Source organism: Ammospiza caudacuta, chromosome 18 (assembly GCF_027887145.1).
Source record: "Ammospiza caudacuta isolate bAmmCau1 chromosome 18, bAmmCau1.pri, whole genome shotgun sequence".
NCBI lineage: Eukaryota > Metazoa > Chordata > Aves > Passeriformes > Passerellidae > Ammospiza > Ammospiza caudacuta.
This window is the reverse complement of record NC_080610.1, coordinates 15,368,313-15,395,790: the sequence shown is the minus strand read 5'-3', so window position 1 is coordinate 15,395,790 and position 27,478 is coordinate 15,368,313. Positions and strand designations below refer to the sequence as shown.

The 27,478-nt window shown below is 49.0% G+C and overlaps 1 protein-coding gene across 1 annotated transcript in view; it reads left to right on the top strand.

Annotated features, from left to right (window-relative positions):
- Positions 1-18,523: 18,523 nt before the first annotated feature.
- The window catches only part of RIMBP2 (RIMS binding protein 2), a 57,370-nt gene continuing 48,415 nt past the window's right edge, over positions 18,524-27,478 (top strand). Inside the window, exon 1 of the mRNA XM_058816480.1 lies at positions 18,524-18,618. The gene's annotated coding sequence lies outside the window, so the exon portion shown is untranslated. The remainder of the gene's footprint in view (positions 18,619-27,478) is intronic.

Here is a 27,478-nt window from a genome sequence, read left to right as displayed (position 1 = left end):
ACAGACACACGGGCACTACGGACAGCAGGGCTGGGGCTGTCTGCTCTGCACACCAGCACCTACAACACAATAATACCATTTATTATTGCCCATTTCCATAAATGCCGGTGAATTAGTGTGCGGCGGTGTGCTGTGCTCAGCGTTACAGGGCACTGCAGGGATTATTATTATTATTATTATTATTATTATTACTATTACTATTATTACTATTATTGCCCTCTCCCCACACTGCCTGGGCTCGGGGGTGTGTCTCTGCCACCGCGATGTGATGGGCGACATTACAGCTGTGCTCGGCCTTGGTGCCGCTGTGGCTGAGCAGAACCTCAGGGCACGTTACAGCTTCCTTTTTTCCTTTTTAATCCACTGCTGCCTGGTTTTTTAGCGGTAAAACACTGCCTGGGCTGTTCTGTCCAGTGCAGGTCGTGATGCACGGTTTGTACACAAAATAACTCAGCAGAATAACTGATTAGTGAGCCTTGGCACTGCATCTGGTAAATACAGAGTCTGCTTCTTAAGGGATTGTAAATATTTTAAAGAAATGCCTTAGTTCAAACCCACTGGTTGTAACATTAGGAATTGCACCAAGTATTCTGTGACAGGGGATGAATACCATGATTGATATCATCCAAATAAAAATAAGGAATATGGCTTGGCAAGATAGAACAGGGCCTAAAGAAAACAGCATGAAATACTGAAGGCAGACCAATACTGTATTTCCGAAATACTGAAACACAGACCAAGCAGCAGAGGGGAGGATACAGCATCCCCATAAAGCCAATAGGAGAAAAAATAGCAGGATGTGGCACTGATAGGAAAGTTGCTGTAGTCACTTTGTATTTTGGTGTTTTTGATGGGGAGGTGTTACATTTTTATTAGAGGAGGGCTGTCTACCCAGCTGACAAATGAAGAAGGTAATTCAGATGAAATGTTCCAGATGTCAGCCAGGACTCAGCACTGTAGACAGCCTTTGAAAGACATTTGTGCTACTTCTAGTACCTTAAAGGAGGTTGGGGTTTCTTTTGGTGCCTCTTTGTTGTTCCTTTCTGATCTGATGGCCCTGGTCAGTGGCTCTGTGCAGACTGTTTTATTTTTAAAAGGGGAAAGACCGGCTCTAAATGAAACCAGTGGCGAGGCCCTGCTGTCTGCAGGCTGGAGAGCAGCCCTGATTTTCCCTGCTCAGGTACCTGAATGGGCTCCAGCCTGCCAAAATACAGCATGACTGCCTGCTGCAGGCACAGAACACAGGGGCTCTGCTATTACACCCAGCTTGATGTATTTGTCTCTGCCTGGGGCACCTTTCTGAGACAGGCAGCGAATTGAAATTTCCAGAATTAAAACCAAGTGACAGCTCTAAAACAGCACGTGGGGTTTAGGGGTAGGAAGAGTGAGGTGGGACAAAATACGGGGCAGGGCAGTGCCACAGATTTCTGCATGGAAATGGAGAAATTTCTGCATGGAAATGGAGAAATTTCTGCATGGAAATGGAGAAACTAAAGCAGCTAAATGCTACTTAATTAACTGACAACTGCAAGCTCAGAAACCTGAAGCATCTCTCCATTGATGTGAGCAGTCCCATGCCTGTACAAGCTGTGGATGTATTTCTGCATCTGTACATCCATACCTGTGCATCCTTACCTGTACAAACTGTGGATGTATTTCTGCATCTGCCCAAACAAATCTGTCCGTCCATACGTGTCCATCCATTGTGTGACACTGAGCCTGAAATCAATATTCCAGCACTCTTGTAACAAAACCCTGAGCCTTCCTGGGCTGCCACAAGAGGAATGAGCAGCCTGTGATCAGTGGGTAATTAACATCCTCAGGGGTTAGGGGTTTCCTTTCTGTGCAAACACCCTGGCACAGATCAGAGTTAAATATCCAAAATCACTCTGGCTGTGCTCTGTAAAGGGTAGCTGGCTGTGCATGTCCTTCCTCTCCATGTTCCTGTTGAATGCAGCGTGGTTTGACAGTCAAGGCTGTTTGTCATTTCACTGAAAGTGTTTCAGGCCCTCCTCACTGCTAGGAGATGTCACAGCAGCTGAAGTGCCTGTTAGTCACGACTTTCCTGGGACTTATTTTTGGGTTATTATTCAGCAAAAGGTTCTGACTAACTGGAATTTTGTGCAGATGCTTTGTTTCCCCCGTCACAGCCTGTGCATCCCATTCTGATAGCATGTCAGGCTGTGCAGACACCAGCTCCTCTCTGTGTTTGGAGAGCCTCTGTGCACAGGACCAAGGAGCTGAAATCTGTTCAGGTTTTGGCCAGCACTTGTGATTCCTGTGACTGTTGGTGCTCTGTGTTGATGCCTGCCCAGCACAGATGAGGATTGTGCTGCTGACAGCAGCGTTTCCTCTGTTAGAGCAGCACTTGCTGCTAGAATTGTAGAACATATCCCAATATCAGGAATAAAAATAGAGCTGGAGTGTAGCCACAGCGCTGGGGAAATGCAGCTGCTCCCAAGCAGGGTGCCATGGACCCAGCTGGGCTCTGTGCTGGGGAGAAGCTCCAGCCAGGGGCTCTGGGCAGGGCAGGGGGCTCAGGGATGGAGAAAAGGGCTCAGCCAGGGTGTGAAGGGCTCTGGGCAGGGCAGGGGGCTCAGCTGTCACAGACGTCTTTTATGGAAAATCCTTTCCTTAGGATTTTCCCTCCTGAGAAGCTGGGAGGCCTCGGGAATAAAATGCAAACAATGGTTATCTGCTGCTGTGGGATGCAACAGGTGCATCTGGGATTGGGCTCATGTGGTTGTTTCTAATTAATGGCCAATCACACTCAGCTGGCTTGGACTCTCTGTCCGAGACAGAACCTTTGTTACCATTCTTTCTTTTTCTATTCCTTGCTAGCCTTCTGATGAAATCCTTTCTTCTATTCTTTTAGTATAGTTTAAATGTAATATATATTATAAAATGACAAATCAGCCTTCTGGAGCATGGAGTCAGATCCTCATCTCTCCCCTCAACCTGAGATCCCTGTGATCACTGTCACACTCAGTGATGGAGAAAAGAGCTTGAGCCAGGCTCTCAGGGGCTCTGGGCAGGGCAGGGATGCTCAGAGATGGAGAAAAGAGCTCCAGAAAAGCTTCTGTGAATGGCCCTGAGCAAAGCATTCAGCATCTCCTGGGCTCTGTTCTCCTCCTGTAAGTGGGAATAATACTGAACTCTTTACACTACATTCTGTTTATTTTATCTGCTCAGGAAATTAGATTTTCAGACCAAATACTGTTTTCTCCATCACGATGCTGAATCCCAGCAGAGGCTTCTAGATGCTACTTATAAATCACTTGACAGCCTGCACTGTGTGCTGCTGATCTATAGAAGAATACTGCTGAGTGCCAGAAGAACCTGCATTTGTTCTGGGGTTTCTGGAGTACGCTGGTTAGCTCTGTGCTGCTGGTGGGGATGTCAGTGGGAGTGAGGAGCCTCATTCCCCTGCTGGTGGCAGTGGTTTGGGGGAGACATTTACAGTGCAGTGCCAGGGCACAGGGAATGGGACAGGGGGGCGGGTTTTTGCTTTTTTAGAATATATATAATTGTGATAAAGTTTATTTTCTGCCGCACACAGGGCTGGTTTGTAGAGCAGCAGGCATTGCTGTGCCCAGGGCTGATCAGCAGCAGGGCAGGCTGTTGCTGTGAACCAGAGGGAGGCACTGAGGGAATCACAGCCTGGCACAGATTGCCTGCTCCCATCTCAGGCAGTCAGAACCTTGTCCAGTTTTCCCTTGGGGACCACCCTGCACCAGCCCCTCTTCCTCAGGGTTGGGTGTGAACATGGGGAGCTGCTGGGCACCCATCAATGCACCCCTTGCCTCCCATAGAACTGGACTGATTTATTTTCTTTCACTGAGGAGCATCAATCATTTTTATAGATGGCCTCATCGAGTTTTTATTTTGGATATATGATGGAAAAATTACAATTATACCCCCAACTCTTTCCAGCTTCAAAAGGAAAATTAGCCTTTCTTGAGGCAGGTTAACTTATTTAGGGTTGGCTTAGAAAAATCCTACATCTAGGCTGAATTCCTCCAGAACAGGGCATTTATTCTGTGACTTCACCTTTCCAGCTCCTGCTGAGTATTTCTGCACCTCCTTCTCACAGAGCTGGAAAATGCTCTTGGTTATTCCTGTATGGGATACCACGGTGCCGTTTGGCCTGTATGGAAAACCATGGTTCCTCCTGTGTGGAAAACCATGGGAAATGCAGTGAGAGCCCTGCCCCTCACTGTGAGGGGTCTCTGGTGTCCATCAGGCAGGATTTGCACAGATCTGTGCCAGGGGGACACAGCGCAGGGACATCCCCACTGGGCATGGGCTGGGGCTGGCACTGCCCGGAGAGGGATGGAGATGGGTTTGGGTCAGGGTTAGGGTCAGGGTTAGGGTTTAGGGTCAGGGTCAGGGTTTAGGGTTGATGCTGAATTTTGCCCCAAAAGGCGAAAATAACCGCTTAAGAGACTCAGCCTAAGTCTAATAAGCAGGAGGTATTTTATTGCGACGCGTCGGGGAAATCACAAAGTGGATTTCCAAGTTTCCCATACCAAAAGCAAGCTTTTTATACAGTTTTGAATATGGGATTACATCAGATCATATACGTAATCACATCTTTGCATGAATATTCATATGGGGCGTGGTGGAGCGTGGGCGTGGACATTTCTTTTGAGGATCATCTTGGTGGTCGTTCCGGTTGCCTTCATCATGGGCTGGGGTCTCCTGATGAGTCTTCCTCTTTAAACTTTTGAACTTCTTTCCTAATTTGGTCAATTCCCGGTGTACTTGGCTTGGTCTCTATGGCTTGGCAAAGTTCTTAGGGTCAGTTTGACATTGTTGGCTCTGAACATGCTTAGCCCATCAGTTCCCCCTATCCCTATCTCTTTCCTGTCATTGTGTTCCATGCTTTAGCTGATTAATTGCTCTATGTGTTTCCTAATACTATACCTTCTTCAAATGCCTCACATTCTATGTTTTAACTCATTATTTCTTGAAGGCTATCTGTTTTGGGGCTTCAGGGTTAGGGTCAGGGTTCAGGGTCAGGGTTAGGGTCAAGGTTAGGGTTAGGGTTTGGGGGCTGCTGGTGCTCAGAGTGCAGGGCAAGGCGCTCTCAGCCGTCCCTGTCACAGCACTGCAGGGCTGGTTCTGCCCCCTGTGCCCTGCATTTCCCTGTGGCACTCCCCATTGCCCCTCCTGGCACAGCCTCCTCGCTGCCCTCCCCACCTGCCTGCCCCAGCCCTGGCGTCAGAGCCTCAGGAGCATTCCCTGCCAGCTGCAGGAGTGCCTTCCTTGCCCTCTCCCCCGTTTACTGCTGGCTAATTAAATTTGGTAGGTGGCAGTTTGGAATCTTAGCGGGGCCGTCATGTGACAGCTAATGCTCTGCAGATCTCCATTACATAACCTTTAAGTAGTTGTGGAAATGTGCTTGTGTCATCCTGGGCCTGACAGCAGGCTGTGTCTGGAGCCTGGGCAGGTTCTCTGTGTGGGCTGGCTGCAGGAATCTCGGGCAGGGTTTGTTCTGGCCCAGGCTGTGTGCCCTGGGCTGTCAGGCAGTGCTGCTGCCTGCCAGGGATGCTGTGCAGGCAGCTCTGGTGATCCCTGCAGGCAGGGCTGGCTGCGAGCTCTGCCCTGCCAGGTGGGGATGGAATCACGGTAAATGCAGCGTCCAGGTGGGGATGGAATCACGGTAAATGCAGCGTCCAGGTGGGGATGGAATCACGGTAAATGCAGCGTCCAGGTGGGGATGGAATCACGGTAAATGCAGCACCCAGGAGCCCCTGTGCCCTGCTGAGAGCTCTGCCCGTCCAGCCCTGAGCACAGGAATCCCCCCCAGATCCCAGCTGGGCCCCGGTGCTGTCTGCAGAATGAAAACGTGAATCAATACAGCTTTCAGAAATGCTGTGCAGGGACCATCAATTTTTAATGCTTGCTAATTCATTAGGCCCCGCCTGGTTTGCTAAAGGAGCCTTCTGTAAATGGCAGCAGCGTGTGCGCTCACAGGGTGAGAGCTTTTCCTCCCTCCTGCAGCCAGAGCCAGCTCCTGGGCACACTGCACACACAGCTCCACGCTCCTGGGGCCCAAAACACCATTTGTACACACTTTGTGCAACCTTGAACACTCTTTATACACCCTTATATACCCTTATGTATCTTTAATACACCCTTGCACACCTTTATACAGCTTTATATGCCCTTGTACACTCTTGTACATCCTTACACGTCCTCACACACCCTTAATACACCTTTAATACATCCTTAATACACCCTTATATATCTTTAATAGACCCTTGTACACCTTTATACATCTTCAATAGACCCTTATACACCCTTAATGCAATTTTATAGACCCTTATCCGTCTTTATCCCCTCCCCGATGCAGTTTGAGCCCTCCATGGAGGGACCAGCCTGAGCCCTGCAGGAATCAAATCCCATTGTGGTTTCCTGGCCAGGGCATGGCCTTGCAGGCTGGGTCCTGTCAGTTTGTCTGTCTGTGAGTCTGTCTGTCTGTGGCTCTGTGCTCCTGATCACCCACAGGAGCTCTCTGCCTCACTCTTTATCTGCTGGCAAGGCTCAGTTAATGAGCTGCTGTGGTCTGGAGTGAAAGTTGTAATTAGGAATGAGGAAGAAATGGATGAAATTTTGTTGGTTTTTTTTTGTTCGTTTTTGTTTTTTAATATTTGTTTGTTTGTTTTTAAAGAATATCAGGTTTACAAGTTTATAATCTCATATTGAAATCTAATTGTGTGAACCTGCATTTTGTCTAGAGAAGCCGTTATTCTGCAATGGCACTTTTCAGTGAGAAAACTCTTCACTGAGTGCTCAAGAATGATGGTTTGCTGTCATTCTGTCTGTTTTGCGGGTGGGAAATTTTCAGTGTGCCTCAGGTTTGTGTGCCCAGGGTCACTCAGCAGGGTCAATGGAAATCCATGGGTATTGTTTGCAGAACCTGCTCTAACATTTGTCCATTGTATTGCTTCTCTTAATTAAATGTTGTATGAGAAAGGAGGAGGGGAAGTATTGATCTTCTAAAACCAGACCTTTCCTTTGTTTCATTTTAAACTAACTGGCCATGTGCTACTCATAGCAATGAGCCTGCAAATCTATTAATCTTTAAAAAAATTACTACTCTCATAAATCAGTGTGGCTACAGCCAGTTTGTGCGCTCCAAGGGCTGCCTGTGCACCTGCTGGGTGTACAGAGCTAAAAATGTCTCTCTGGAAGGGTCTCTGCTCAGCAGCCTTAAATCTTGAGTATAAATGTATTTCCCATTTTGGTAGCTCTGGTGTATGTGAGGTGGAGCACAGTTCCTGCTGCTGTGTCACCATCACCATCCTTCCTGTAACCAGAATTTAGCCTGGCACACAAAAACCACCAGAACATTCGGTCAGAGCGCTGGTTGTTTAACATCCCTCTATTTAACGGCACTGAGGGCCCGTGCTGCTGTTGGGAAGGATGCTTCCTCTCCCTGATTTGCTCTAACTAAGGAACAGGAATTTCCCCCGGTGCAGCTGGGCTATGCACGGTGCTGTGAGGATGGAGCTGGCTGCAGTGAACTGGAAATTGGCGTTTGAAATGAGGACTTTTGCACCAGGAGAGGTGTCTGGGCAGAGCATCCACCTGCCCTGGTGTTCTCTGTGGGCTTTTACCAGCCTGGCTTGCCCAGTTCAGCTCTCAGTGCTGCCTTGCAGTGCGATCAGATCCTGCAGTGTTTCCCAGCCACTGAAGAGGGAGGAGGAGATGGAGAGGTTTAAAAACACCCAGTGAGAAGGTGGGGAGCAAAACAGAGAATTAAAAGGTGGAAATATGTTTATTTTCCATGTGTGTAAAGGCATTCCACTGTTGTCTGTCTGGACTTGCCTCTTAAAATCAGTGAGTTCAGAGGCGCTCTTTGCTAACCCCTGGTGAGTTTTACTAATTTATTAATTCCCTGTCATTGGTACTGGCTTTGTCCTCAGTAGTACATCACAATTCAGCTTTCCACAAGCTTGTCATCTGTGGAGCACTCCCATTCCAAGCTGAACTCAGGAGTAAGCAGAAAGGGACTGTCCTTGGCCCCACATTGCCTCAGGACAACAATGGGATTTGGTTTGTGCTGTGTAACAGTTGCAAGAGAACAGCATTTCCATGGCAGTCGTGGCTGTGAGGAAAATGCAGATCTGAGGCATGTAGCACTGTTTAGTTTTTGTTCCCTGCAACATTCATTAAAAGTATAATTGCTGGCATTAACTAGGCAGAATAATGCATGCCTGTGAGCTGCAGTGCTTTAAAGGCCCATGGCACTGCTATTATCAGAATTTATAATTTATTGGGGTAACTTCAGGGCTGAAATGGGTTTCTTTATGATGGATTGGTGCAGTGTATTTACTCAGTTCTGGGGTAAATCTCCTTGTGTGCACAGGTCCCACTGCTGCAATCCAGCACAAGTGTGCATGGCAAAACGCATTTGGGTTTTTATACTCCCATCAAACCTGCTTTAGGGATGAAATCCCACAGGAATGCTCACTATCACTATCCATCATTGCTGGATTGATAACAGACCACTGCTACATAAATAATAAAGCCAGCAAGTAAATACTTCAGGGGAAATATCACAATATCCCACTCTGAGAGGTGTGAGAAACAACTCCCATCATTTCCATCATCAATAATTAAAACCATTTACAAAGAGAGTGGAATTCTCAAAACACCCCTTAAAGCTCTCGCTTTTTGTGCCAGTGTAGGATTTGTGTTCAGGAAGGATGAGCTGGAACTGGAGCAAGAGAAGAAAGGGCTGTATGAACAAACCGGAGTTTGGGGAGCTTGTGTTATGAAACACTAAAAGAGCTTATTCTTTGTTGTCTGACAGTGACAAAGAGACAAGGTAGGTCTGATTCCATCACTAATGGAATCTGAGCTGCCAGCAGAGCATGCAGGGGACACACCTGCAGGAGATGATGGGGTTTTGGCGTTTGTTTTCAGTGGGAAAGATGAATTCCGGTATTTGTATACAATTCCAATATTTGTATACAATTCCAATGTTTGTATACAGATGTGCATTAACAGCTTACACTGGCACTGATAAAGGAGTGAGATATCCAGGAGAAACAGAATTTAGTGACGAGGGAAAGTACTGCGAGTAAGATATCCAGAATTTAGTGGCAAGGGAAAATACTGCAAGCTTCAAGGAATTTTCAAAGTGACCACATGCCTTCAGAGATGGGAGGCAGGAAATTGCAGGGAATCTCACTTTGATTGAGTGGATCAAAGAGGGAGGTGGATGTGACTTGCATATCAGCAATTCCACCCCTCTGCTGGTGCAGGATGCAGATGGAGAACAGAGAAAATCCTTTAGATAATCTTCATACAACTTGATAGGGAAGTCAGAGTGAATTGATTCTCAGTTCCTGGGCTGGTTCTGTGATTTCACCTGCCTTTATTCAGAGAGCTCCCTGCAGAAGGGCAGGAGGCAGCAGCAATTCCAGGCACAGTCCCACATGGAGTGAGGGTGTGAGCACAGGTGTGGGGTCCAGGTGAGCTTTAAGTGACTCTTCTTTATGTGAGAAAAGCAAGTGGGAAGCCAAGGTAAATGTGCTGTTAGCTGGCCAGAAAGGGGCAGCTTTAGCACCATCACATTCATGCTCAGGCAGTAGTAACTCACAGAAATCAGATGGAAAAAGAAAGGTTTCTATTTTCAGTACCTGTCTTAGAGGGGATATAAATTACACCTCATAGTGCCCATTTCTTCACTGAGTGTCAGAGGGCCCAGATGACTGGAGTTTATACACCTCTAATGAGAAACAGAATAATCCCATGAAGATTTATATTGTCGATTTTGCATAATAAATGGATGCATTTTTAATTGTGAGCATCTTTAATCTCAGTAACTGCAGTGCATGTTGAAAAATGGTTGGTGCTGATAAAATGTTGAAGCATCATTTACAATTTCCATGTAGATGATCCCAGATCCTCAGTGCCTGAAGGGAGCTGTGTTTCTGTAGAGGAGCGGAGCTCAGCGTGGACACACCTGGGTCTGGCTGCTCTGCAGGGGCTGGGCTGAGCTCTGATTAGTGCCATTAGTGCCATTAGTGCCTGCCAGGCTGCTCACCTGGCACGGGCAGGGCAGGGCAGCCTGCAGGGCCCTGGCACGGCCTGGCCTGGCACAGCACGGTCCCTCCCTGCAGGGCCCTGGCACGGCCTGGCCTGGCACAGCACAGTCCCTCCCTGCAGGGCCCTGGCATGGCATGGCCTGGCATGGCCTGCAGGGCCCTGGCACAGCACGCTCCCTCCCTGCAGGGCCCTGGCACGGCCTGGCCTGGCACAGCACAGTCCCTCCCTGCAGGGCCCTGGCATGGCATGGCCTGGCATGGCCTGCAGGGCCCTGGCACAGCACGCTCCCTCCCTGCAGGGCCCTGGCATGGCCTGGCCTGGCACAGCACAGTCCCTCCCTGCAGGGCCCTGGCATGGCATGGCCTGGCATGGCCTGCAGGGCCCTGGCACAGCACGCTCCCTCCCTGCAGGGCCCTGGCACGGCCTGGCCTGGCACAGCACAGTCCCTCCCTGCAGGGCCCTGGCATGGCATGGCCTGGCATGGCCTGCAGGGCCCTGGCACAGCACGCTCCCTCCCTGCAGGGCCCTGGCACGGCCTGGCCTGGCACGGCCTGGCACAGCACGGTCCCTCCCTACAGGGCCCTGGCACGGCCTGGCCTGGCACAGGCTGGCCTGGCACGGCCTGGCCTGGCGCAGCACGCTCTCTCCCTGCAGGTGCCATTCTGCCTTGGCAGGTCCATTAAACCTGGTGCTGGCATCATTTACAGCAATCAGCTCAGCCCCAGGCTGGCTGCTGGGGAGGCAGGCGAGCAGAATTGGTCCTTTTTGCCCAGAATGGTTCTGGCCTTTGCCCAGAATTGGTCCTTTTTGCCCAGAATGGTTCTGGCCTTTGCCCAGAATTGTTCTACTCCTTGCCCAAAGTGTTCTGCTCCTTGCCCAGAATGGTCCTGCTCTCTGCCCAGAACCGTTCCTTTTTGCCCATAATTGTCCCTTTTTGCCCTGAACTGTTCCCAGGGCTGCTCTGGGGCAGGGTGCACAGACCCTGGGCTGTGCAGGACAGGCTCAGGATGCTGTTTGATCCCCTCTGTTTTTGCCAAATGAGGGTTCTGTGCTGCCAGAAGGAGGATTTCAGGCTGGTTTGGCTATTGAGAGACAGCAGCTGCCATCAGATGAGTTCTGGCTCCATTTGGGTTTCACATTTCTTCACAGACATGAATCCTCAGCTCGTGTCCTGTTGTTTGTGTCAGAGGCAGTCAGACATTTTCCTCACCGTCATTTCCTCATAAAAAGCCACCTCAAATCCTTTTTAAAGGATTTGCATTTTGTGTTGATAATACTTAGGGCTTAAAGGCCTGATTCTCCTTAGACTTGTGGCAGTATCACTGCGGGATAATTCCAGTAAGAAATATATTAGTTACATGTGTGAAGTGGGAGAAAAACTGGTCTGGCCAATACACAATTCCTTTACATAAAAACCAGCAGCCCCATGGAAAAGAGAGGTATTGTATTTATGCATTTATTGTATGTACTATATGGAGCTCCTGCAGGGTGACACATGGCTTTTCTAATTTGTAAATGAGGTAAATTGTTTGATACTTCATGGAAGAAATCTCAGTAGTATGGACGTGTCTCTTGCCTCTTTACCGTACCTTATCCTTGTAAGTTTTATATCAGTGCTAAAGAGTAATAAATAAAGCAGTTATTCCCTCTAATAGCCAGATTTGTATTTTCCCAAGAATGCCATTTCTTGCTCTGGCCACAGGATTTATTGGCACCTTCTGCCATGCTCTGCTTTCTGAGATTTCAGCCAGAAGTGGTGTTAGATTAGCACAGCACCATGAGTCACTTGCACCAGAGCTTCCTGCCCAGAAGGCACCAAAGTTGCTTTGAATTCATCATCAGAACTTTGACAGCAGGCTCTCACTTTGCATTCGGGATAGATTTCTGCAGATAGGTGTTTGACTAATTAGATTCAGAGCAATTTGGCACAGTAGCTAAAAATATGGGAGCCCTCCAGACTGCAGTGCTGAGCAGAATTGGTGTCAGCTCCAGCAGGAGCCTCTGTGAGAATCAGAGGGATGGAGAAGGCTTTAAAATGGCAGGGCAGGCCAATGGGATGCTGAGAGCATCAGGGAGGGGAATTCAGGGCAGGGTGGAGAAGGGACAAGAGGATTTGCAGGCTGGGGTTTGGTCAGTGCAGCTCCCAGCAGAGCTGGGTTTGTTAATGGAGGGAGGTTTGTGTGCCAAGGGGGCTCCAGAGGGTCTGCTTCACAAAGGGGAGCACAGAGCCACGGGGACCTTGGTGGGGAAAAGTGTGGAAAAGTAGTTTAATAGCTTGTAGTTATTATATATTTATATATATATAAAAATATATATTTATATATATAATACATAAAATATATTTTATATATATTTTATATATACACAATATACAATATAATATAGAATATATTTTATATATTTATATATAAAATATATAATATAAAATTTATATATAATATATAATTTATATATTTTATATTGTGTATATATATATATATAAGGTATAATAGTATATAGTTAATATAATGTAGTTGCTGAAGATTTTATTGTTCCAATTAAAAAAAAAGAATAAAAGAAAAGCCCAGTCCTTAGCTGAGTTTTGAAGGAAGCAGTTCACTTTGCCACATAGTTCACTCACCAAATGAAAGTAAATCATACTTTCTCTGCAGTGTTCTCCATTGGTTGGTGGGAGCATTTTATTGCTTATCAGGGCTTTGTTCTTGTCAGCTGTCTGCATTCATTTTGTCATTCTGGGGATGCAGGCTCTGGGTGTTTCTGTTCCAGGGCTGGGATTGCATGCCTGGACAGCCTCCAGTGCTGCCCATTGTTCTTCCTTGCTTTGAGCTGCAAGTGACAAGCGAGCTCTAATTTTTAAATTTATTTATTAAAAAATCAAATCAACAATCTTCCCATTCACAATCAAGACCACCATTCACCCAAGCTGGCTGTGTATAATCAGCCACAAGCCAAACTCTGCATTTTCAGCAGTGTTTGCTCTCTGCTGTCGTGGTGGGAATTGTTCAGTCTGGCTGATGCTGCAGGGATGCTGGAGCAGAGACGCAAGGATGTTTTTGTCTGGTGACAAACACATCTCACTCATTTATTCTGGATGCTGTGAGAGAGCTGACAGCCACCAGGGTGGTTTTACTGGCAGCCCAGGCTGGGGGAAAACACCATTATTAAAGGCAGCAAGGTTCCAATGTCACGGGAAGTGTGTCAGGAAATTTCAGGGCAGAGATCCTGTCCATCCCCAGAGCTGGGGAAGCAGCAGGACAAAGGGTTTTTATATTTCAGCTGGAATCTGCAGGTTGGAGCTCCAGCTGCTGGAAAGGTCCAGGTCACTGTCTGTCTGTCCCAGCTGTCACTGAGCTCTGTCCTGCCCTGCTGCACTGCATGGAGGCTCTGGGATGGAATTTGGGGATGGAATTCAGATGGAATTCAGGGATAGAATTCAGATGGAATTCAGGGATAGAATTCAGATGGAATTTAGGAACGAAATTCAGATGGAATTCAGGAATGGAATTCAGGGATGGAATTCAGATGAAACTCAGGAATGACATTCAGATGGAATTCAGGAGTGAAATTCAGATGGAATTCAGGAGTGAAATTCAGATGGAATTCAGGAGTGAAATTCAGGTGGAATTCAGGGATGAAATTCAGGTGGAATTCAGGGATGAAATTCAGATGGAATTCAGGAACACCACCTTGGACAGAGCAGTGAGGGGTCTGGGTGGCAGGTTCTGCTAGCCCAGAGCCCCAGAGAGCACAGACATCTCTCTGTCTGTCTGTCTGTCTGTCTGTCCCCGTCCGGGACACCTCTCCTTCCATGGGCTCTGCTCAATGAGCTCTGAGAGTTCCCTTCAGCAGGGCAGAGCTGGAGAGGTCTGGGACCCCGAAGTCGTGTGAGTCTGGAACCCTGAGTTCTGTAAGCCTGAAGCCCCAAGTTCTGTGACTCTGGAACCCCAAAAATCTGCGACTGTGGAACCCTGGGTTCTGTGACTCTGGAACCCCGAGTTCTGTGAGTTTTGTGAGTCTGGAACCCGGAGTTTTGTGGCACTGGAACCCCAAGCTCTGTGACTCTGGAACAGGGAGTTGTGTGAGTCTGAAACTGCGAGTTCTGTGAGACTGGAACCCCAAGTTCTGTGAGTTGTGTGACTCTGGAACCCCAATTTTGGGATGCACTGTGCAGCTGAAGGCTCAGTGTGCATGTGCTCTGAATGGATGCTGCACCAGGAACCTGCCAGGGCAATCTTTACCTGCTCCACAGCCCCAGCTGAAATGCTGGGTAATGGGTAATGGATGTTCAGAGCAGCCTGGGGTTACAGCTGGGCAGGGGCACAGCTGGCAGAGATGGCTGTTGGAATGGGAGGAACATGATATCATTTAAAAACATCCAGGTAATTCAGAGTGGAGCTCCACTGCCGTGACCGCTGTCCCACGGTTTGATCCCTGCAGTCTGCAGTGTGCTCAGGGAGCTGACGGAAAACCCCGTGCAACTCCACCAGGTGTCATCAGTGGAGTATTTTGGGATGTTGCCTTGGCTAACCAATGAGCATCTTTGTTATAAGCTTCCAAAAACTATTTAACAGGGAGCTGTGAATCTTTCTTTTGGAGCCCCCTTGCCATTTTCCAGTGGCAGCTTGCTTTCAAAACCTCAGCATCACTGGGCAGGGACCCTGCAAATTCCAGGTTAGGGCTCCCTCCTTCACCAGGATTCTCCTTTGGTGGAATATCTCCCATGTCATGAATATTTTCAGTTTCCTCTGCTGTGCACGCAGAGCTCTCAGCCTGCAATTACAGCTCTCCCTTATGAATATTTAAAAGGCAGTTCAGCTTTCAGACAGAGTACACCAGCGACAAAGATCAAGCTTTCTGACCTTTTGTTAATTTGCTCCCTGAAATAGGATTCCCATGGTCTCGTTTTTTGTATTTAAGAGAAGAAATTTGCATACAGAGAGGGTGTTGGCTTTTCTCATTTTTGTGGCTAATTGCCTTTTGGTACATTTTTTCTAGTAGATCTCAAAGAAAAAAAGTCACTGGATAGTTTTATCAGTTATGCATGAGAATATGAGAGATAGAATTGGAGAAAAAAAACCACTTGGGCTCTTTATCAGGAAATGATAAGAAGTTTTTTTTTACCACTGTGGGAAAAAAAAAAAAAATCAGCAGAAAAAGCAAAAGTAGGAATGTTTTGAGGCCTGTAGAGAAACTTGTTACTCCCACACTGCATTGGAAGGAAATGCAAACTGTTTGTGATAATAGTGAAGAGTGAAGCTGGAAAATCTCAATTATTGCTTTGGAAATGAATTTGTCTATTCTGGAAAATACAGCAGATGCAGAGCCCCAGACACTGAGCTGACAGAGGAGTGAACAATGAAATGTGTCAGTGTAATCACAAATGCACTGGACTTTCAGGGACTGCAGAAGGGAAATTGAATCCTTGTAAACCTTAGCTAAAATGTGGGTTTATTTGTGTTTGTTTTGAGCTCAGAATGGAAATTGAGCCATGGTTTTGCAAACCTTAGCTAAAATGTGTGTTTCTGTGTGTTTGTTCTGAGCTCACTTGGGCATTTTAAAGGAAGGAATGGTGGCAGTTCCTGGAGCAGAGGTTGGGCCAGCCAAGTCCTGGTGTTGGACCCGTGGCTTTGTTATTTGCTCTTTGTTTTTTATTTTATGTGCTGCCATACATGAATGGACACAGCTATACAGTTGATTAAAGAAAGGACTTAATTAAGGGCCGTAATTAAACTAGTGTAGTAAATTACAACAGAACTGAAATTCAGAATGAGCCCGTGTGATGCAGAGGCTGGTGCTGTTGAGGCAGTGTCTGTATGAAATAATTGATTCTGCAGCCATTAGTCTTTGCTAATGAGATTAAGGAGGAGGTGCCGCAATCTCGGTAATTAATTTGGTTTTGTGACTTGGAAATGTGATGGAATGGGGCAAAAGTGGGGATTGTTCTGCACACCGAGAAGCTCTCAGGTTGGAAGACAAATGGCATCAAAGTCATCCCTGTTCTCAGCTGTGCCAGGATGATATTTGACTTTACAGAGACATCAACCCCTCATCCTGCATGGAGACCTTGCAGGACACAAAAAGAGGCTTTTCCTCTGTCCATGAGCTCCCTGAGAGCTGCTGGGACAGATCCCCCTGGGCAGGGCTCAGATCTGCACAATTTCTGTGCTCTGGGTACTGCCTGATACCGTTTATTTCCCTCCTCTGAATCTCTGCCCCATTGTCCTGCCCTGCCTCAGTGCAGCTGATGAGTCTGGAGTATCTTCAACCTAAAATTAGCAGTGATCTTTAACCTAAAAATTAACAGTGCCCCTAATCCAAGGCTTATCTTATTGGTACCTACTTACACTTACTGGGACAGAAATAAATTGTAATAAATTATTATAGACAGTAAATAAACTATACCAGGTTAGTATCTGTATTGAATAAATCTCTGCACACACCCACACAGTGCAGAACTGCACAAGCACTGCACATTGTAATATTGCTGATTATTTCACTAATGCTGAACATTGATAGATGCAAAAGACGTGTTAAAAGCAGAGGCAGGGCAGGAAAATCCCTTCAGTTTAAGAGGAAAGACTGAAATGTGTTTTGTGCAGGATTTATTGAAGTGTCTTACATGACAAGCTCAACGTTCAAGCATTGCTTCAGCAGAGGGGTAACTTGCAGTTGTTGGCACTTTGAGTGTTGGATGTTTGTGTGCTCTGTAACCTGGCTGCTCACTGTGATCACCGGGCATTGCTCACTTACAGCAAAGTCAATGCTGAGTTATCTCTGATGTACAGTTAGAGACCATACAAGATTCAATTGCTGAGTTATCTCTGATGTACAGTTAGAGACCATACAAGATTCAATTGCTGAGTTATCTCTGATTTATAGTTAGAGATCATACAGGGTTCAATTGCTGAGTTATTCCTGATGTTCAGTTAGAGATCGTACAGGATTCAATTGCAACGCCACCATTCAAACTGCTGGATATTAAAACCAACATGAGAGTGCCCTGCCAGGGACACAGAGCTGAGCCCGGCAGAGCTCTGCAGGCATTTCCTAGAAAGCCTTTGCATTTCTGCAGCAAGCTCTGCTGCCTGTGTGTGAGTGCTGCCGGGGCTCCCTGGGCAGGTGCGCTCCTCCTGTGCCCTGTCACCGAGCCCTTCCCGTGGCAGCTCTGTCAGGGTGACAGCCATGGGCTTATGGACTTCGCCTGCATTTATGGGGCCCCTGCAGGCACCAGGGCTGGGCGTTTGTGGAGCTGCTGCAGGGAACTCTTTCTGTTTTACACTCAGAGAGCCCCAGGGGAAGGCTGGAACTCCTCAGGAGTGGTCATAACTGCAAAACAGCACTTGGGTTGCAGATCCTGGGCTGGAACACAGGCTGCAGCTGTGAACATGCATTTTATTGCAGATCCTGGGCTGGAATGCAGCTGCAGCCGAGAACTTGCATTTGATTGGGATCCTGTGCTTGAACACAGGCTGCAGCTGTGAACTTGCATTTCCAGATCCTGTGTTTTATTTGAACACAGGCTGCAACGGTGATCTTGCATTTTTAGCCCCGTGCCCCTGCAGCAAACCCCCCCGTGTGTGGCTCTGCTTTTCTGCATTTGTTTGTGGCTTTGGGAAACGATGCCAGGCTCAAACCAGGCTGGGTAACTCGCCCTGCATGGAGTGGCTCCCCAAAATAGCCAAAGGCTGTGCCCAGAGTGCTCCAGCAGGCACCTCCGTGAGCCACCAGGCAGCTCAGGGCATTGAATTACCATCCCTGCAGCCCTGGATCTGCTCAGCAGCTCGTGAATAATGAAGGATGTGGGCTGCAGGTCCCAGATCTGGGTGCATCCCCTCCTCAGTGGCTCCCTGTCCCCCAGCACAGCCCCGGTGTGAGTTAGCTCTGTGCTGATGACGAAGACGCAGCCATGATGTAAGTAAAGGCATTTATTTAGCAGAGCTGGCAGTGTGTGGGGATGGGTGGCAGAGCTGGCATTACTTACCCTGTGCAATCTGTCAGCCCCTGGTATTTAGCTCCTGGTGCACACAGGATGCAGTTCCTGTGCCTTGCCATTCTGGGTGTGGAGGGACACCATCCGAAGGTATTTTTAGAATTCCATGCCGGGGAAAAAATAAAGTCTTGGGAAGAAGAACTGATTCACGCTTCTCATCCTCTCCCTCCTCCGTTCCACTCTGGGTTTGAGCACAAATTTCAGGCTCATTTTGGAGCTTTTGTTGGACTTCAGCCTTGCGACCTGCCATGACAGAAATGTTTATTCAGCAAGGCTGAATTAATTAATTCAGCTTGGCTATGCAATGGTGATTAACCCTGACAGTGCTGCAGCTCTGGGGCACAGGCAGTGAAACATGCTGGGTACTGGGAAGGGAAGTTGTAAATGCAGCTCTAACAAACTGACTGCTTTCCTTTTGTCCCGCGCAGTCTGGAGATGCTCCATCATGCCTGCAGCCCTCAGCTCCACAGGAAACCTCTGATCAGAGCTGGCTTATAGGAGAGAGCCCGGCCTGCAGTCCCATGTCGGCGCCCTGACTCCAGAGCCACCCCTGGCAGCTCTCAGTAAGTCTGGCTCTGCTCCCCAGCCCTGCAGTGCTGCCCTGCAGGGTTTGCTCTGCAGCCCTGGGCTGCTCTGGGTGTGCTTGGGTGGGCACAGCTCCAAATTTGGGGTTTGGGAGGGTCTGGCTGCTGCGGTTTGCTCTGCACCCACGCTGAGCACCCACATTCCTGCACCCACACTGAGCACACCCAGCTGTGCCTGTGGGGCTGCCCCAGCCTGAAATGGGGCTGCAAAGGCCAAAAATGGGACAGAAATGACTCCTGGCTGCAGGAACGGCAAGGGCAGGAGCCTGGGCACAGCCTGTGGCTCTGACCAGTGTGGTGGTGTTTGAGGGTCCCAGGATGAGAGAAGAGAATCTTGACTCCATGTTTCACAAGGCTGGTTTGTTATTTTATTATATATATTATATTAAAAGAAAATGATATATTAAAACTCTACTAAAAGAATAGAAGAAAGGATTTCATCAGAAGGCTTGAAAGGAATAGAATGTAATTATAATAAAATCTTGTGACTGACCAGACGGTCCAAGACAGCCAGACTGTGATTGGCCATTAATCAGAAACAACCACATGAGCCCAATCCCAGATGCACCTGTTGCATCTCACAGCAGCAGATAACCATTGTTCGCATTTTGTTCCTGAGGCCTCTCAGCTTCTCAGGAGGGAAAATCCTAAGGGAAGGATTTTCCCTAAAATATATCTGTGACATTCCAGCACATCCCAGTGTGGTTTGGGGCACCCGTCCTGACTCTGGATAGCAGCAGAGAATTTCTGTTTGCACATGCTCTGATTTTCAGTTTAGAGAGGAACCTTCTGGAAGGCTTGGTCAGTTAGCTGGGTCCCATCTCCTGCTGCTGAGCTATCAGATGGAGTTCATGTCTCACCTTTGATCTTCAAAGCCCTTTGCCACCAGTAACTAACAGAATAATTTAAAGAAATTTCATTTAAAACCACCATTTTTGTACCTTATGTTCTCACTGTTCTCTGTACCTCACTGAGCTGAAAGTAAAGGCTTAAAGCTTTGCTTCAAGAGCCTGGTGTTTGAAGCTTGGGGTTCTAAATTTGGTGCTGGATTTATCTGTGTGAAGGGTATGAGTTTGATTGCATCAGAAGTAATTATATTTAATGTGACAAGGGAAAAGTGCACAAATGTGATATTTGGAACGGCTGTTAATGCCTCCTTTGCATCTCTGCTCCTGAGAGGAATAATTACCCAGCTGTGATGTGAGCTGAGTGCTGAGCTTTGGTGGAAAGGGGAGTCAGTGTTTCCTGCAGGGTCAGAATCCCTGAGCAGGAAGGGAAGGGAAGGGAGGGGCTGTTGGCAGACCCAGACCCACAAAAACCACCTGGGCACACCTGGAGTCGCTGGGGATTCGCTGCTTATTGCTCCACACCCGGGACTTGTGCCTTCAGGAGGCAAAAAGTGTTTCTGTGGATCCCAGGGTTCCTCTGGAATCCCAGGTTTCCCCTGAAATCTCAGGTTTCTCTGAAATCCCAGCCTGGGGAGGGGGCATCCCACCCAGCCTGGGCACCCTGGGGTGACAGACACCCGCCCTGGGGTGACAGACACCCACCCTGGGCACCCTGGGGTGACAGACACCCACCCTGGGGTCACAGACACCCACCCTGGGCACCCTGGGGTGACAGACACCCACCCTGGGTCACAGACACCCACCCTGGGGTGACAGACACCCGCCCTGGGTCGCCCGTCCCCTTTGCACACACGTGCCCAGCAGGAGCAGGGCAGGTCCAGGGCTCTGCCCCTTCCATGGAGCTCTCCTGGAGCAGAGCTGGCGCTCTCTCAGGGCCAGCTGAGCAGCTTGGCACAGCCTGGATGGGTGGTGGGGGCTCAGCCCGGGTTTCACCACCCGGGGGTGTGCTGGGGGCTCTGTGGAGGCTCCGTCTCCATGAGCCAGGCTGGGATGGTCTCTGGTCTAACTGGAATATCTGCTGCCACTGATGCTCTCTGGAGGGCTCCGTCTCCACAATCCAGGCTCAGATATTCCCTCTCTAACTGGAATATCTGCTGCCACTGATGCTCTCTGTGGAAGGCTCCATCTCCACAATGCAGGCTCAGATATTCCCCCTCTCTCTAACTGGAATATCTGCTGCCACTGATGCTCTCTGGAAGGCTCCATCTCCACAATGCAGGCTCAGATATTCCCTCTCTAACTGGAATATCTGCTGCCACTGATGCTCTCTGTGGAAGGCTCCATTTCCACAATGCAGGCTCAGATATTCCCCCTCTCTCTAACTGGAATATCTGCTGCCACTGATGCTCTCTGGAAGGCTCCATCTCCACAATCCAGGCTCAGATATTCCCTCTCCGGGTGCAATATCTGCTGCCACAGCCCCAGTTCCCTCCACGCTGCCCCACCAGTGGGATTTGGTATCAGACAGCAAGGTCAGGGCTCTGTGTGTTATCAGTTAGTGCCAAGCAAAGGCAGCAAGGTGATTTATTGCTCCATTTTCCTAAAGCACACGATAACATTAACGTTTTGGCTTATACTTTTTCCTGCCCTAATTACATTTGTCTCTTGTTTAATCATCTTTAAGATGGAATAGTATGTCTGAGGAGGGAATGTAATGTGATTTAATTAACTTTTGTGCTAATGAGTCAGGCTGCAGAACCTTGCAAGGCTTCTTGTCCAGTACAGTGCTTGGAGGCAGAGTATTCAGATGAAACTGAAAATTGTGAATCTCAAACCTCATACAAAATCCTTCAGGTGTGGCTGCTGAACTCAGAGCTGTGTTATGTGACAGGTTTGTGGTTTGGCTTGAGAGTTAATTTACAAATTACTGAGGAGACAGCTTGAGTCCTGTTTAAATCCCTGTCTGAAATGGATTTTAGGGGCTGTGGTGAGCCCATGGTGATGCTCATCAAGGATAAAAGCTGGGGAAAAGCATATTGGGTGTCAGAAAGATGTTTAAACCTGCATTTGTGAGCTGTCCCTTCTGATCAGATACAACCAGCAAATTCTGGTGTGTGAACAGAACACTGGAGTGTGCTGATGTTCACAAATTGCTGCCCCATCCCTGCTTAGCACTCATGCATGTTTTATACTTGCATCTCTGCCTGGGGATCCCAGCACACATTCCAAATGCTGGAGGTGCTCCACTGACAAATGTTGGGCTAAAAAAAATATAAACCAAGTCCTTTTGTGAGGAGTGTGAAGCTGACAGGGTAAGTCATGCAGAACGCTGGTGTTTAGATCAGCTGTAGCTACACAGCTACGCACACCAGGAACGCTCATCAGCTCCTCTGAAAGTTCCTGCACCGACTGCATTAATGGAAGGATGAGACCTACTTCATGATGTTCTGTGCTGACAAAAGCTAAAATTAGCTCAGTTAGAACTTTGGCTGCAGCTCTGCTAAATTTTAGCAGTTTGGGGGGGGAAGGAGAACGCTTTTGAAAGGTTATAATTAATGAGTTACGTGTTGTTGGGTTTTTTCCCGAAGCGTACCAAAATAACAGGAGGAAATTGGGACAGGCAGGCTTTTTTGGTGCCTTGGCATTTCGAGGGCTGCAGCCTGGCCTCCCACTGGAGCTGGGGGTGGCTCTGCTGCTGCTGCTGCTCCCCAGAGCCCACCCGGGCAGGGGAGAGCTGCTCTGGGTGCATGGAGGGGACAGCTGAGCCTGGCACTGTGTGGTGCTGAGAGGCATTCAGCCTGGCACTGTGTGGTGCTGAGGGGCATTCAGCCTGGCACTGTGTGGTGCTGAGGGGCATTCAGCCTGGCACTGTGTGATGCTGAGGGGCATTCAGCCTGGCACTGTGTGGTGCTGAGGGGAATTCAGCCTGGCACTGTGTGGTGCTGAGGGGAATTCAGCCTGGCACTGTGTGGTGCTGAGAGGCATTCAGCCTGGCACTGTGTGGTGCTGAGGGGCATTCAGCCTGGCACTGTGTGATGCTGAGGGGCATTCAGCCTGGCACTGTGTGGTGCTGAGGGGAATTCAGCCTGGCACTGTGTGGTGCTGAGAGGCATTCAGCCTGGCACTGTGTGGTGCTGAGGGGCATTCAGCCTGGCACTGTGTGGTGCTGAGGGGCATTCAGCCTGGCACTGTGTGGTGCTGACAGGAGTCCAGCACAGAGTAACTCCATGGCACAGAGGTTTCCTGAGCAGCTCCTGTCACAGAGAGGGGCAGGGTTTGTGGGTGAGTTTGGATCCTGAGCCAGGCTCTGGTTTCTGGCTGAATTATGGATCCTGAGCAGCTCCTGGTCATGGGAGAGGCTCTGGTTTGCTGGCTGAGCTGGGGATGCTGACCTTGCCTGGTCACAGGAGGTGCTCTGGGTTTGCTGGATGAGCTGTGGATCCTGAGCCAGGCTCTGGTTTTGCTGGGTGAGTTTGTATCCTGAGCCAGGCTCTGGTTTGATGGTTTAGCTATAGGTCCCGAGCCAGGCTCTGTTTCCTGGCCGATTCATGGATGCTGACCCAGGTCTGGTTTAGCTGTGGATCCTGAGCCAGGCTCTGTTTCCTGGCTGATTGATGGATGCTGACCCTGCCTGGTCATAGGAGGTGCTCTGGGTTTGCTGTTTTACCTATAGATCCTGAGCCAGGCTCTGGTTTGATGGTTTAGCTATAGGTCCTGAGCCAGGCTCTGTTTCCTGGCTGATTCATGGATGCTGACCCTGCCTGGTCACAGGAGGTGCTCTGGGTTTGCTGTTTTACCTATAGATCCTGAGCCAGGCTCTGGTTTGATGGTTTAGCTATAGGTCCCGAGCCAGGCTCTGTTTCCTGGCCGATTCATGGATGCTGACCCAGGTCTGGTTTAGCTGTGGATCCTGAGCCAGGCTCTGGTTCCTGGCCGATTCATGGATGCTGACCCTGCCTGGTCATAGGAGGTGCTCTGGGTTTGCTGTTTTACCTATAGGTCCTGAGCCAGGCTCTGTTTCCTGGCCGATTCATGGATGCTGACCCTGCCTGGCTGCAGCAGCTCTGGGGCAGCTCAGGCTCCAGAGCTCCTGACCAATTTCACAGCAAACTCGATTAAGCTGTTAAATTGCAGATCACTCCTGACAGTAAATTAATTCTTAATCCAAGTCCTGTTCTGCACTGCACTGGGAGGCTTTTGCCAGGAGGCCAGTGCCTTGGAAATGGGTAATTAAATTCTGCTGTAAATAGATTTCCATCCACCCTTCTGCTTGCAGGAGCTGGCAAACAAGCATCAGCCATTAATTAATACCTGTAATTTGGTTTAGCTGGAATCAGCCCTGCTCCTGTCCGACTCTGAGATGTCAACCGAGGTTGTGAAGCTGGGAGTAAGTCAGAGGTAAAGACTGACCAAAATGTATTCATGAGAGAATCTGCTCCTAGTTTTCTCCATAAAATGCTGTGTAGTTTGCAAATCTGGAGTTGTGTGGTTTGCAAATTTGGCAATAGTTTGATCTGAAGTCAATGTAGAAGAATTGTTAAAAGCCCTAGATATAAGAAAAGTAGCAATAATGAGAAGATGTATTTATTCTGGGCATTTTTCAATCCTGTAATGAACCCCTTCCGAGCCAGCTTTGCCGCTCAGCAGTGAGTTTTGGGGGACCGTGTCCTGTGCAGATGGAGCTGGGCATTTGCTGTCCCCCGAGGTTTCTCTGTTTGTGTTGGAGCAGGAGGGTGCAGGAGGTGCAGCTTTGCTTCCCAAGGGCCAGAGCGAGACTGGAACCTGCCTTGCTCATTCTCCAGCCACGGTTCTGAACCAAATTCCGTTTTCCCATCTCCCTTCCACACTTGTTCCATTTCCTTGAGGACCAGAGCGTTTGACAGCTGTGAGCCTGGCTCCCTTTTGAGGCTAAATGCTGCTAATTCTCGTTGCAGACAGAAGCAGGCGTCTCTGTGCTATTTCTGTGTGCAGAGCAGTTCCTGGTGCCTCCAGGGACACCCCAGCCCTGCAGAGCCCTCACAGGAGCCTGGCCCTCCTTCACAGGCTCTGGGCACACTCGCAGGTGATGCTGGGCGGCTTTCAGCTCCGCTCTGAGATTGCTGCTTTGCTTCCCAACGTTATTAAAAATTTATCCCTGACTCCAGCTGAGGCACTTTGTCATTTCCAGGGCAGCGTAAACGGTAATAATTAAAAGCAATTTAAAAGTGTGTTTAAAGTAATATAATTTTTATAGGCTGACTGCTGTATCAGTAGGAGGGTTTGGGAGGTTTTAGGGCTTTTTGAGTTCGATTTTGGATTTTAATTTCAGTTCTGTTTCTCAGATTCCTGCCCTGTGAGAGCATTTTCTTGCCACATGGGCCAGTTTGGATTGGCAGAGAGTTGGGCCATGCCCTGTGCAAGATCTCAGCTATTCAGATTCTGCAATAATTCCCCTGAAACGGGACTGTGTCCCTGCCTATAGAACGAAGAGGGCTGCACTCCTCCCCTGCAGCAGCATTTTTAGCAATTTCCATGTAATTAGCTTTAAAGCCAGGCAGCCCCTGGAGTGTGAGTGGGAAATCTCTGCCTGTGGGGAGGGCAACACCAGTGAGTGACTGGGGAGAATGGGCAGAGGCTCTGGAGAATCTGTGTTGGACAGGTTTGAGTGGCTGTGCTTCCTGCTGGGTGTGCTCATTCAGAAATTGTGCCTGAATTCACAGAGGTGCTGGGGCGCTCTGGGGCTGGGGGCAGCCTCTGGCCTCCTTGATTTGCTCTGAGTCCCGTGCACAGCCTGCTCTGTGCAGCCTCATCCAGGAGTGCTGGGGCGCTCTGGGGCTGGGGGCAGCCTCTGGCCTCCTTTATTTGCTCTGTGAGTCCCATGCACAGCCTGCTCTGTGCAGCCTCACCCAGGGGTGCTGGGGCGCTCTGGAACTCGGGGACAGCCTCTGGCCTCCTTTATTTGCCCTGTGATTGCCATGCACAGCCTGCTCTGTGCGGCCTCACCCTGGGCTCCCCCTGATCCTTTCTGAGCCCTGACAAACGCTGATGGCGAGTTTGGGATTCTGGTTTGCCCTTCCCTCCCCTGTCAGCATCGGGCTGAGCTGGGAGAGGTGTGAAATCCCAATTTGAACGTGTCTGGCACCGAATGTTTAATCCACAGCAATTCACGGGGTGTCAGACCTGTGAGAGGCTCAGAGCTGCTCATGGGGAGTGCCTGCAGGTGCCAATTACCTGGCTGGGGATCTGGGGCTCAGACCCACCTGTGGGGTGTCACAGGAGTCATTGCAGCTGGCACCAAACTGCTCTGGTGTCAGCTTGGCTGTTTGTGACCGTGTTCACAGGGTCTGAGGGTGAGGGATGAGGATCTGACTCCATGTTTCACAAGGCTTGATTTATTATTTTATGATATATATTACATTAAAACCATACTAAAATAATAGAAGAAAAAATTTCATCACAAGGCTAGCTAAGCTAAGAATAGAAAGGAATGATAAAAAACATTTGTGGCTTAGACAGAGTCTGAGCCAGCTGGGCTGTGATTGGCCATTAATTAGAAACAACCACATGAGCCCAATCCCAGATGCACCTGTTGCATTCCACAGCAGCAGATAACCATTGGTTGCATTTTGTTCCTGAGGCCTCTCAGCTTCTCAGGAGGGAAAACCCTAAGGAAAGGATTTTTCATAGAAGATGTCTGCGACAGCTTTTCTCCCCAGCCTCTTTCAGGTTTCAGGGGCTGGGAATTCGTTCCTCTGACATTGCTGGAATCAAAGTCCTGGTGCCCCCAAGGTCCAGGCTGGCAGGAGCTGCTCCAGGGCATCAGTGCCAGGCAGGCTGTGCCTCCTGACGCCGGAACCTGTCCTTCCTTTCGTCTGCACAGAGGGTTGGAAATGTCAGCTTCTTGTTCAGAATTCCAACAAAACACAGCTGGGGGAGTCGGGATCCTCCGCTAAAGGAAACATTACCCAGGAGAACGGCGTGGTTTTATTTGTCAAGCACTTTGTAAGGGTGTGCTGGATGACATCTGAGCACTGCTGCTGTTGTTTGGATTGTGTTGTGGAACAGCCAGGGAACAGAAAACAGCAACAATGGAATTGCACAGCTTCCCTTTCCCAGGGCTTTAGTGCTTGTGTCGCTGCAGTCTGAGTTGGTGTTTGAAATGAGGACTTGCCTAGAGGAAATCATTTTTTTAGTGTACGTTTCACTGGACAGCAAAGCAATTACCTCCTAAATTTAGAAATTATTCTCTACTACACTGTAGCAGGATCAGACAAGTTTTGGCATTTGAGCAACTTCAAGCACGCATTTTGCACATAAGAAGAAATGATGCCATTTGACAATCTGGCAGACAGAACGTGTTGAGGGCTTGGGTTTCCTTGCAGGCTGTGGGGGAGCAGGACGGGATTTCCAGGGCAGAGCTGAGGCTCCAGATCCCTTTTCTGGGGCACTTTGGGGCAGCTGCTGTGCCCTGCCCCTGGGGCTCAGCCTGGGCCGAGGGACAGGGAGCCACACGGAGAAATAATGAAGGGAAGGAGCTCATTTGGGTAATTATGGGCTCCAAGCCCGTTCAGGGCAGCAGCAGCAGCACTGAGTCATGCTGAGCTGTGCTGGAAGCAGAAGGAAAGGCTCAGACTGAGCTCCTGAGCCAGGCACGAGCCCAAGAGGGGCTGGCAGGAGTTTTGTGTCTCTGGGCAGTGCAGCATCCTCTCATGCAGGGCCTGAGGCTCCTCAGCCAGGGCAGCTCCAGCTGGGCAGGGATGGAGCAGGACCTGAGCTGCAGGAAATGCACACGACAGGCTGCCCCCTGCAGGAAATGCACAGATCAGGCTTCTCTCTGCAGGAAATGCAGCTAACAGGCTTCCCCCTGCAGGAAATGCAGATAACAGGCTGCTCTCTGCAGGAAATGCACAGAACAGGCTGCCCTCTGCAGGAAATGCACAGAACAGGCTTCTCTCTGCAGGAAATGCAGCTAACAGGCTGCTCTCTGCACAGAACAGGCTGCCCTCTGCAGG